This window comes from Patiria miniata, unplaced genomic scaffold (assembly GCF_015706575.1).
Source record: "Patiria miniata isolate m_02_andy unplaced genomic scaffold, ASM1570657v1 HiC_scaffold_2, whole genome shotgun sequence".
NCBI classification, from domain to species: Eukaryota; Metazoa; Echinodermata; class Asteroidea; order Valvatida; family Asterinidae; genus Patiria; species Patiria miniata.
Genome location: NW_024037058.1, coordinates 4478119 through 4490005, shown reverse-complemented (window position 1 = coordinate 4490005; position 11887 = coordinate 4478119).

The following is an 11887-nucleotide window of genomic DNA, read 5'->3' as shown; positions in this document are numbered from 1 at the left end:
CCATCAGCAGGAAATTGGCGTAGACCTGCATCAGGATTTTGATGCACCGTTGGAATGTTTCACTCAGTTCATTTCATAATTCACACACCTTGCTTATTGATCAGGGCAGCATCGTCCTTGAGCGACATTTTGCGCAGGATAGCACGAACAAACGGCACAGAAAGAAATCAATAGCCATTTAAATGGGGTATGAGTTTCACATGGACGCGTGCAGACACAATGTAATGGAAATCGCCATGCGTGGGGAATTGTAATCTATTTTTCCCCCAGGTGAAAGGATTTGCTTAAGAAGTTATTGTATAAAATTTGATTTTATATAAAATGCTCGTCCAGTTTGTATGAATTTTTTCCTTTCATAGCTCATCTTGGGCAGCTCAGAGAAGCAAAAAAGAGAGAACAAATAAAAAACAATAAAAAGACAAAACAAAACAAAACAACAAATAACAAAAAAAAAAAAACCCTAAAAGGGGGGAAGATCAATCAGTAATTAACTTGTAATTGAAAAGTTCAAAAAGTAATTAACTTGCTCAGCTCATTTGAAACTGTCTCTTTTCAGTTGCAAGTTGTTATACATTTGAATATACCGGTATGTCAAAATAAAATAGCATCCTCTAAAATTTGCAAGAGATTCTAAAACTATTTTCGGGATAATCTGATTGCAAAGTTTTGATTGCCAGTGCCTTCTATCTGTCAGCAATATACACTACACTGCTGATATACATGAATTATAAATGCTTTCCTTTTTAGCTGGTTCATATAAATGCAATAGGCGTATAGTACAATGCAATATTAGAACAATTTAAACAGATAAAAAAAAATTAAAGTCTATTTGACATGCAAAAAGTTCATATTGATGGAAATATATATTGTATTTGCGTTGCAAACAAAGAATTCAACAATTATGACTTCAAAATAGTACAGAAATTGGCCATGACCTAGTGTATTTTTGCTCAACATTGAACACTTTCTACCATCATTCCATTTCAAGTGACTAACTTGAAAGCTTTGTCCCTCCTCCCCTGCTCCAAGCTAGAGGCGAAAGAAGATAGGTAGCAACATTTTCACGATTTTACAATTTTGTGGAAATTAGACCAGCTGCTCAATTTAAAGTCAATCCTCTTGATGAAAAAGCTGGATTTCCCCTGAGCCTGAGGCTAAATATTACCGCAAAAAAATTCCACCTCTTCGTACTTAACATGCATGTCTTGTGCCCCGTCCTTCCCAAAGGTAAATCAACGAAGAACAAGCAGCCCCACACCAATCTGCCAGCTATGTTGACCAACAAATTCAAATATTATTCTTGGTTGACCCAAAAGTGCACAGCCAATAACACTGATGAATATTTCTTTGCAGTTCGCCCTACTGCTTTTCAAAATATATGTAACTGGAGTTGCAGTGCTTTCTGCATATTTTGTTCCACATGTAAGTTAAAACATGGATTTGGTGTTTTAGCCACTTGAAGGGAAAATTTCACCTCCATAAATCGATGGATTTCCAAACAAATAAAATTACAGGTAGAACTGTTCTTGCAATTCAAGTAGTTGCTTATGTTGTACTTTGTTCAGTTTGCTAGTGTCCTCTGTTTTTTTCCTCTTGAATCATGTAGTACTACAGTATTTTTTCTTTTAAAGTTTCTGTTAGGATTTAAATGTATGAAAAAAAATCAATAAATAACAGAAGAATTTATAAAACTTTTTAATTAAAAATGAGAATTAATCAAAGGTAAGACACAAAATATTTGGAACCTTTGATTGCATTTTCTTTAAAAAGAAAAAATTATATGCCGAAGGAAGCAGAAGAAAATATGATGTTCTTTGAAGTGCCGCTTTGAAAATTTAATTTTGAAAGTAAATTCAAATATTGAAAGTTGCCGACTGCAGAGTTTGGATTTCATGTCACCCTAATGCCGGCCGCCTGAGATGCACATTCCCCGCAAAGACGTCTTTCTCCAAGAGATTCTCAGCTAATTTCCCTTGGGATACCGCCAAACATTTCACACTGTGTCACTTCTTTAGCCGGCATGTTTGTGTTTCGTTTGTTTGACTGGCCTTACTTCGTTACTGAAATTGAATTCGGGGCGAGAACAATTTTTTGAATGCAAATATCGGAGAGCACATTTCTTTCTATGCAGCTTGTTGGGTTACTTAAGGTCATGTTGCAAAAGCAACTGCTGGAATGTTTACAGTAAGATTGGATTAATTTTAAGAATCGTTCTTCTGCCCTTGCTTTGCCATTGAAGGTGAACACTTCCAAAACTTTTAGCTTCATCCTGCAATCTTTAACCCTCCTGTGCAAACAAACACTCTGCACAAAGTTTTCCTTTCATTCAAATCAGTCAAGTGACTGTTTTTGATAGTTAAGAGCTCCCAGCCTACATAAAGCAGGATTGAATGGCTGTGACTGTTAAACTTGATACTATGCTTTGGCTGTAGGTGATTGATAATCAAGCTGTGTCAACCACTTGCCTGCTTTTGTTGTTTGAATGAATTTGACTAGCTACATTGCTTGCTTGAAATATGACATGACTGTTGGTGACTAGCCTGTGTAAAAGGCATGGCAGGGGAAGAGGAGTGATTTTTTGACTGTCTGTGACTGTTCAGACAGCAGAGGGGTTTTAAACTAGATATATACATTGGAATCAAAGCATTGAAGCAGCTGACTCTTTAAACATACTACATGTAAATATTAAGTGAAGTTTGTCCTTTCAAGGATCAGAAATTGCCAAAGATCAAACAATTCTGGTCAAGCACCTGCCATGCAATTAGGTAAAACATCTGATGAGACGAGATCAACTCCTGAACTTTGAAACGAGTATCTTTGACAAAAAAGTGTGACCTTTTTCAGGCAACAAACTGAACTACAAACTAAAATACTGAACAACACAACTGAACTGCAGGTGGAAGGATCTGTGTTATTTGCCTTGAGCAGGAATCTAGCCCGGTCCACATGAATTGAAAATGAAGGGATCGTAATACTATTTACAATACCCCAGTTCTGTATCATGGAGGTAGCATTACCAATCATGTGTTGCCTCTCCCCAAGTTTCACTCATCCACAATGCATCTCAAGACCTCCTGTTATTTTTAGATCATCCTGGTACATAAATTGCAAAACTAAGCCTTCTGAAGGAAGCCGACTTTTCCATGAAAGCTCCCCCTAAAATCCCTCAATTTAGCCGCAATATTCGTTTGTTTTCACGCTGTGTGCTCAGTTTTCTTACTGGGCACCGAGTACGAGATGAAACAAGTCAACCGTTATCAGTGTGTTGGAATGATTCACAAGCTCCCGTCACTCTAATATCTCCAGTGAAAATTCAAAGCTTTACCTTAAATCTCTCACTATGTTTGCCTGTTTTTCCGGGGCACAGAATTCATCTTTGACCTAGAAAAAAATCTTGTATTGGATGGTTTGCATAAATAAATATACATGAAAACGGATGTTCAAAATCATTTTACTGTAATTCATGCATTGTTCACATTTCTTTTTACGTATTTGTTTCCCATTTTTCAGTTGGGGTCTTGGGGACATAATTTCCAAGATTACAAGGATATTTGAGGCATTTGCACAAAAGTAATTTGAATAAATTTCCATATACCCAGTGGGATATCCATTTTAAGTTGTTTGATTTTTCCTTGTAGAAAATATTCAGACAAACCTTGTCATTTCTCCTTACTTCAGGCAATCTTCAGGTTTCTAGAAGAGCTGTTTAATTATTTACCAAGGATTAAGGCGGAAAGAATTTGCAAGTCCTAGATTTGTGTTTTTGTTTTATCTCAGACCAAGTGTTTTGCAGTTAGCGGCTACTCAGAATGCCAATTGAATTTTAAAATGTCATCGATTCAGGCAACACTTGTCTTCAATCGGGGATTTATTTCCAATGGGAATTTCTTCTTTTGCCTTCCTGCAAGGCAGACTTATGAGACAAATCCCTTAAAGGAACTATACAAGTGGATTTTCACTTTGATTTTTCCCGCCGGATAAAAAGAAGATGAAGAAGACAAATTTCCATCGGACTCCTGTCTTGCATTTGTATGAAGCTTGACATGAAGTACGCTCAAATACATCAATGTCAATGTATGTAAAAACACATACGTTTGTATACAGATTCACAGACGAAAAGAAACTTGTAAAACAAAGCCCTATACATAAATATACACATGCACACTTTGATTTTTGTTTTGAAATTTTAATGCCAGACTAAAGCAGCTGGAAAATGACAACTAGGATATCCCTCTTTCCTATTTTTTTTTAGTAGCTTGAACAGTCAAAACCTGGCCTGACATGATGTACACCGAAATAACTCATTAACTTAGTGAATTTGTGTAAAAACACATACAGACGCACGTCAAACTGTTGACAGTATTGACAGTCACGTACATGAAGCATCCGTTCCCTTCACATCGGCGAATGATAAACTGTCCATCCATTCGGCAGAATTAGAACATGTAGGTCACCGCAGCGCATCATATCATCCCCCACTTCCTCCCTTCCCCGTTCTCTCCTCAGCCTCTATGTCTGGCCTCTTGGCCTGTTTGGGGTCCACATCGCTCGTTAGATTGCTTCTGAGCTGATCGTACCATCCTGAGGAATAATTTGTCTGTAGCAGTGTCATCATGTGTTTTGACATCATCGACTTGGGTTAGTTTTCACAACTGTTAGCAACAACATTCATCATCTACTTGTGTTTAAAGAACGCTGGTATGAGACAATTGTAATGATTGATCACCCCCCCCCCCCCAAGCCAAAAAGAAATACAGTGTACGTGCACTGGAGGTGTATGTTTAAAGTGTATAGACAATTGTAGGTAAAGCTTTTGACCTTATTTAGCTGGCTCTATGCACCAAGACCTCTTAAGTGTGCCTCAAGTACTCTTCTAACTGAGCAATTTTGGCCTCTCATAGTCTGTAATCTTTTATTGACCAAGGTGCTACATGTGTAGTTCTAAACAAGTGAAATCTATTATATAATAATGGAAATTTACAATGTGCCGATATCTGCTGCAAGCAGCCAATGCAATGCAATAATGAAATCATATGCTAAAAAGTATCTGGAAGTCACATTTTTAATTAAGATTAACTGCACAATACAAGAAATATTTATGAACCAAATACTTCTATGAATAGGTAAGTTTCCAAACTTTCTACGAACTGAATTTGAAAGTTTCACAGTTTCTGATAGGGTATTCCAAAGCTTTGGTGCTGCAATCTGAAAACTTCTCTCTGTTGTGAAGATCGTAGGCCATGATGCCGGGCCAGGGCATAGAACTTGGCAAGATCACTTAAATATGCTGGAGCATTACCATGTAAAATCTGGAAAATTAAGAGACGCTGTTTGTATTTAATTTGTTGTTTGATGAGGAACCAGTACATGTGCGCTAACACAGGTGTGATGTGGTCCGTTTTCTTGGTGTAGGTGATCATCCTTGCTGCAATTCATATTAGTAGGCCTATTCCATTTATAATTCTTCCGTGTAAACTTGTAATACAGTAATATCCGTTGTGATTTCTGGAAAAGCTGATCTTGTGATTCTAGGGATTTGTTGTTTGGTCCAAAGTCTGGGTAGAATTATTAGCCTACACTCAGCGATTTCAATAGCCTGTGAACCTCCCCCCCCCAAAAAAAAATAAATAAATAAAAAAATATCTAGTGCTACCCAGGTGAGATTCAAACCCTTAACCTCCTGTGCAAATGTTGCACCCACTTGATTGCTGAGCTTGCTGCAGTGGGTTGGTTATAAAAGGGATATTAAATGCACCTGCTGCTTGAATTTTGCTTTGTATTTTATGCATAAATGTATTGATTCGACGGGTGGGAAGACATGTTGAGATCGGCACTCGTCCTCGATAATTTTGCTCTGGGAATATTGGCCTCGTGCTCCGTACATGAACATTGTGCAGCTCTCTTGTTGCATAACTGAGATGATGTTGGTTTCCATAGTAACCAGCTTAGCAGAATATTATCTGGGCCCAATTTCATATGGCTTTGCTTACCATCAGCGAAAAGTCCCTGCTTACCGTAACAGAAAATTCCATGCTTACAGTAAGCGTATTTCACGGGTTAGCGAAGAATTTTGGCTTCTGCGCATGTGTACATCCTGTAACTAAGGATGCTGTGCTTAAAGTGGTAGTGCAGAATTTGTCTTTGCTACCGCTGTTAGCGCTAAATGGTGATTGTAAGCACGGAATTCTGTGGTTAGCAGGGCCTTGAAATTAGGCCCTGCTTACATGTACTTGCTGTTAAGCGTTTTTGTAGTGGTGGCAGATTTTTAGTTACAATGTTTAAATGTGGGTACACATACTGGTTCATCTCACTTTAACTCGCCTAGATCCTTCAGAAAATTGACGAGGTTTTGGAGGAATTTGCATGATTGACCAGCCCAGACACAATAAGTATACATGGGGCTTGAAGCCCCCTTTAATGTTCAAGGGCAAAGAATATGCCATTGAATACAGAGGATCCATGAAGATAAAGTAATTGGGTAAAGGATTATTTTTTTCCATCAAAATTTGAACAGAAATAAACAGGCGTAATGATATGCATCAGGTGTGCATTTGGCAGAAGCAACAGATTCCCATTTTTAATAAAATTTGAATCCTTTGTATTGGTTCTGTGGATAGTGTGACATCGAGAAGGATGTTCGCCGGACTTGATAAAGTCACTAATACTTCCTGCCCAACCGACCGCGATCAAAAAGAAGATGTACGGTGGTTGTAAAAAACATAAACCCATAGAAGCAAGGACAAAACCAGTTCTGTCATACTAGTGTTTCACGGTTGATGCTGTCTGCACACACAGGCACCGAGCCTCACACATTCCACTGGCCTGGCTTTCTGTTCTATACACTTCCTTGTTGGGAAAGACGATAATGCATTTACTCGTTTACTCTGGGTTTTGGTCTGTATCTGCGTTGACGGCGACGACGTGGTGGTGTTGATGCCATGGCGAGCGTAAAGAACTGTGAAGATACGGTAGGCCTGTGTGATTGTCTTTGCTGGTACATGAATGTGCTGTTGAACATTCAGCGATCTAAATCATGCTCTCTAAATGTCAATATTTTTGTTTGCCCCCCAAAAATATCCCTTTCTTTCTGTGACCTCAAGGGCAAAATATAAAAAGCTTGCTTGCCCTGATGTCCAGGGCCAAAAACTTGTTTTGTTTGCCATGAATTCATAATTGTTTCAGAATTTTTTTGTTAAATTTTTTTCTCTGTATTGTGTTTGTGTGTGTGTGAACCTTTAACGTTTGATTTTTCACTTGTAAATTAGTGTGGACAAGGAAAAGCCATTAGGATAATTGGTTTTCCAGATACAATGACAACCAGTCACTACAAGTTTGGTTTTGAAATTAGTTCCTGTATTTATGCACAGTAGCTCCATTGACCTATCGCGGTAGAATCGCAGTAGAATCGCGTTAACGCAGCTTGTGAAATATTGTCCAATTACATGATATACAAAGGGACGCGGAACGCGTAAAATCGGAGACAAACTGAACTTAGTGTACACAAATTCCATAGGGTTGTCTGAGGGGCGTGGCTAACTCGCAAATGGCGATAGGTCAGTTGGTAATGTTCTTATCACGAAGTTCACATCAGTCAAGGCTATGTCCCTATTTTCTTTCTTTTTTGCGGGGAGGGCATTTTCTGTTTTTTTCTATGAACTTAAGCAATAGATCTGAAAATTGAAGGCTGCTGTGGAAATTTATAGAGTTTGCTGTAGTTGACATTGTAGGGAGTCAGGTTGGCGCATTGTCCTTTCCTAACCCGCCACCTGTGGCCTGGGTTTGTAAGTTGCCCTGCTCATGTGGTTTGGGTTTTCAGTCCCTACCTGCTTCAGTGGGTTTCCCCCAGAATATATTTCTGAGGTTTTCAATTCATCCAACCTAGAGATCTACCGTGTCTACAGGTTTCTTTAGGCTTGCGAGCTACATCAGTGCCTAGAGCGTCATTTTAGGAATCCTTGGTTTCATTGCCAGAAATAAATGATAATACTATTTGTGGATTCTCGTTGTAGTTTGTTTAGCCTGTTTTACAATGTACATCCCTCTATTGTGATACATTGAACTTGGTTAATTGGAAATATCCCTTTCCGTTGTCAGGTGTTCAATAATTCTACCACCTGTTTATTATTTGGTAGGGGTTGTGTGACCATGGTTACCATGAGCAAAGTCACATGACCTACTTGTTGCTTCCTGCTATTATAGTAATGGTATCATATATCTATTTTCGTTGTAACCTTTATCTCTCTCTCTGTTTCAAAACTTACCTGTTGAATGTATTTGTTTTATGTATGTTTTACTTTTGTGGGTCATTTTTTTTAAGGGGAAGTGGTTGGTGTCGGTGAGTAAGATATATTTCACATACTCAAACAAAAGAGTGAAACGATTTTGATGAATCATTTGCGGATGAAGAATATAAAAACAATTTTTTTTTTTAAACATGCACTGTAAACAGCGCAGCAAACTGTAAATCATGGTAAGCCAGAATATCATTCATGGGTTTTTACATTATTTTAGGATTTAGATTATTTTGTTTTCAAATTTTCTGTTGCAGTTGTGTTGCAGTCTTTAATTTTGTTGTTGTAAATGCTTGGGACCCCACATTTGATATATTCAACCAAGCACAATGTTTTGCTTGTATGAAACTCTAAGGCCTGTATCAGATCAACACATTACTCAAACTTAGAAAATACTTAACCTGTTTAACTGGGGGAAACCCTAGTGCTGAGCTGGTGTACGCTTTCATTGTCAGACACTGATTGAATATCTAATTGCTGAATGACAAAACCTCTTTGCCTGGCGCTCAGTCTCTCTCTCCCCCCCCCCCCCCCAACCCGCCTCTCCACCGCCGCCGCTGTCCATCGCTTACGTGTAGTTAGACTTTCGCCGCTGATGTCGCTGCTCGGCATATTTACAGACTTCTCCATGTTTGACGGCTAGTCGGGCGTCCCGTTTCCGCTTTTTATGCCCACTCCAAAATATTCTCTTACTGTTGTACCCTTGCTACTTGGTACAAAATTTGATCGTAATTCAGAAGGGCCATCATTGTTGTGTGCATTGATGTTCATTGGCTTGTAGAATTACAGTGCGTGATACAAATGTCATTGATTTCTGAAATTGTCACAAAATAATAACATTTTCCCATATATAGGATAGTCCGCTCATATCCTATATACTGTTCTTAGCGTTGGGCTCATTATAGCGAGAGAAAAAACAAAGGTTCACTTCCATCATTTGTGTGATGCAGTTGATGTTAACTTCACATTCCCTCAATTGTAATCCATAAAACCAATCAAAAACAATCATAAGCTGTCTTGAAGTGAAGTCTTTATTGTTCTTTAGTTTTCAAACCTTGTGTTTTTATTTTCTATAAGGCTAAATTTCATTTCAGAAAAGGCAAGCCCTGTCAATTAAGCTATTGCGGTGGAATCGCGTCAACGCAGCAATTACATGATATACAAATGGAGGCGGACCGCACAAAATCTGAGACAAACAAAAATTCCATAGGGTTGTCTAAGGGGCGCGGCTTACCCGCAAACGGCGATAGGTCAATTGAATTAAAACAGAAAGTTATTGACCCTGGAACAGAAATTGGTCTGTGGAAACGATCCACTTTGTATATAACTTTAGATAAAGTGATATCTGATTGGTTTAATATCTTTTGACAAAGGGTGATTGTACTTAATTGTGATTGGCTTATGGACAGGGAATTACAAATGTACATGTATGTACTCCCATCCAATTATACAGACTATTTTTTTAGATAAGACTTTATAATCCCTGCCTATTAGACCATTTACCCACGCACACTCACAGACTGTTTGCAGTCATAATAGAGAGCATTCCTTCGCTGGTCCCAATTTCAGATCAATTTGCATTTTCAATTTCTGGCGTTGTGTACTCTGGCATTAGCAGCGGGGCTTTTGCGAGCTTTAGTTTGCTTTATTGTGCAGTCTTGTTAGTTCTGTCTGTTTCCTTAATGGGAAATTCTTGTTTGATTTTGATATGGCGGGCGAGAATAAATTGTTTTTCATTAATTTTTTTTATTACCCTCATCTGTCTCTTAAAAGGTCGTTGAAAGATAATTGTACTTTTGGAGGTCCAATCTTTTGTTAATAATCACTTGCTGGAAGAAAATGTATTGTTTTTATTTCAGAGTTTGTTGCTAAACTCTTCTACTGTTTTGCCCACACTGGATTTTGCGGAACTTCTAATAAGCATTTTATAAATCCTATACATATTTATCAATATGTGCATATTCTTGCATACAACTGTATCTTGCTAATGTTTTTTACACTTCCTTTCCAATGTTGCAAATCCACAACACATACAAAATGTCATAGTGATATGCTTTGTGCTATCATGTATATGAGTCAGTTAGAACCTGTTGACTTTGATGCACATACATTTGTAGTACTCAACAATTTGCTGAACCGTAGAATCGTTAGATGAAAAAATGAATAAATTGCTTTTGAAAAAACCTAAAAGAGACATTTTCCACTTTGCGGGCAGTCTTTTGCATTCCACTGGGGATCGGACCATATATACATCCAATTTACTACAGTCCAACAGGCAAATGTTCTCTCCTTCAACCATTGAAAACAGACAAGCCATGAGCTACTACCCCCCCCCCCACCCCTCGCGAAAATATGCATTAAGACAGCCGAGAAAATATTGTCTGGGTCGCAAATCCCTAGATGCAGTGTTTATTAACTGGACTGCACGCTCGATCAAGCCGCGGCAGCGTAGCCCCATACCATTGCACAATATAGCCGACCTCGCCTTGTAAAAGCTGCAAGTGCCCTTGCTGCAATTTGCACCATTGAGGCAACAAAAAGGGGGGATATTGCGTAGGTAAAATCAATACATAGGGTGTTAATTCTCACAGCTGGGCGTTAGCGCTGTTAGTGGTTCAGCTTACCAGGTTGGCCTATGGTTTTTCCCCTTTCCCTTTTAGTTTTATTTCTTACCTTGTTTTAAGTCTGCAGAGCTGTTAAGCAGAAACTATTAATTTTCCAACAAATTTTCTGCTGAACAAAAATTCAGCATATTGTTGATGTCCCCTAAGGCCAAAAAAAAACAAAATTGAAAAAATAAAGTAAGTAGGTAGGGAATTTTTTTTTTGGCCTTTTTTGTGTGTACGATCATATGGAGGTGTCTGTGTGTAGTAAAGGGTAAAAGGTAGTAATTGATGGTTTTCAGGGTTTTTTCCTCATTCCCCCCCCAAAAAAAAAAATTAGGGTAGGGGCTGTCAAAATAGGGTACATGTAGGTAGGGTAACTGGAAGCAGAACAATTTTGTGGGGGGCTTAATGTGGCGCGTTTTGATTTTTCGCCTAGAAAGTGATTGCTAGAGCAACATTTTTACCTCAGACTTCACAGTACATGTAAGTGAAATTTCATCAAGCTCTAAACATTCCCATTCATAAACCTTGAGTTTACCTACCAGTTACAAAGTTACATGTACATTGTAAGAGAAAAAGTTCAATTTTAGATTTGATTTTGAAGTGCACATCAGTGAATACTCTTAAAATGCACCCCAAAGTTAAGAAAATAATTTGACAAACACGTACATGTAATTGGATATGTGAGTGGAGATAAAAATTAATGGCTTATCAGAATTTGTCAATTTAAATAAATTCTTAAATGTTCACTTGGGAATTTCCGACATTTATTCAAGTGCACCACATTAGGCCATAGGGAACACCCGGACGATTTTGTGCTTAATTTCCAGATGCAACGGTTTTCAAATTGTTCGACTGAATTATGTTATGCTTAGCATATCCGTGATATCTGCAAATTTTCTGCCACCTTCTAGGGTGAGGGATGATGGGGGGGGGGGGGGGGGGGAACGGAAGGTATGAGGAATTTTTCATTGCGGTCTTTAATCAATG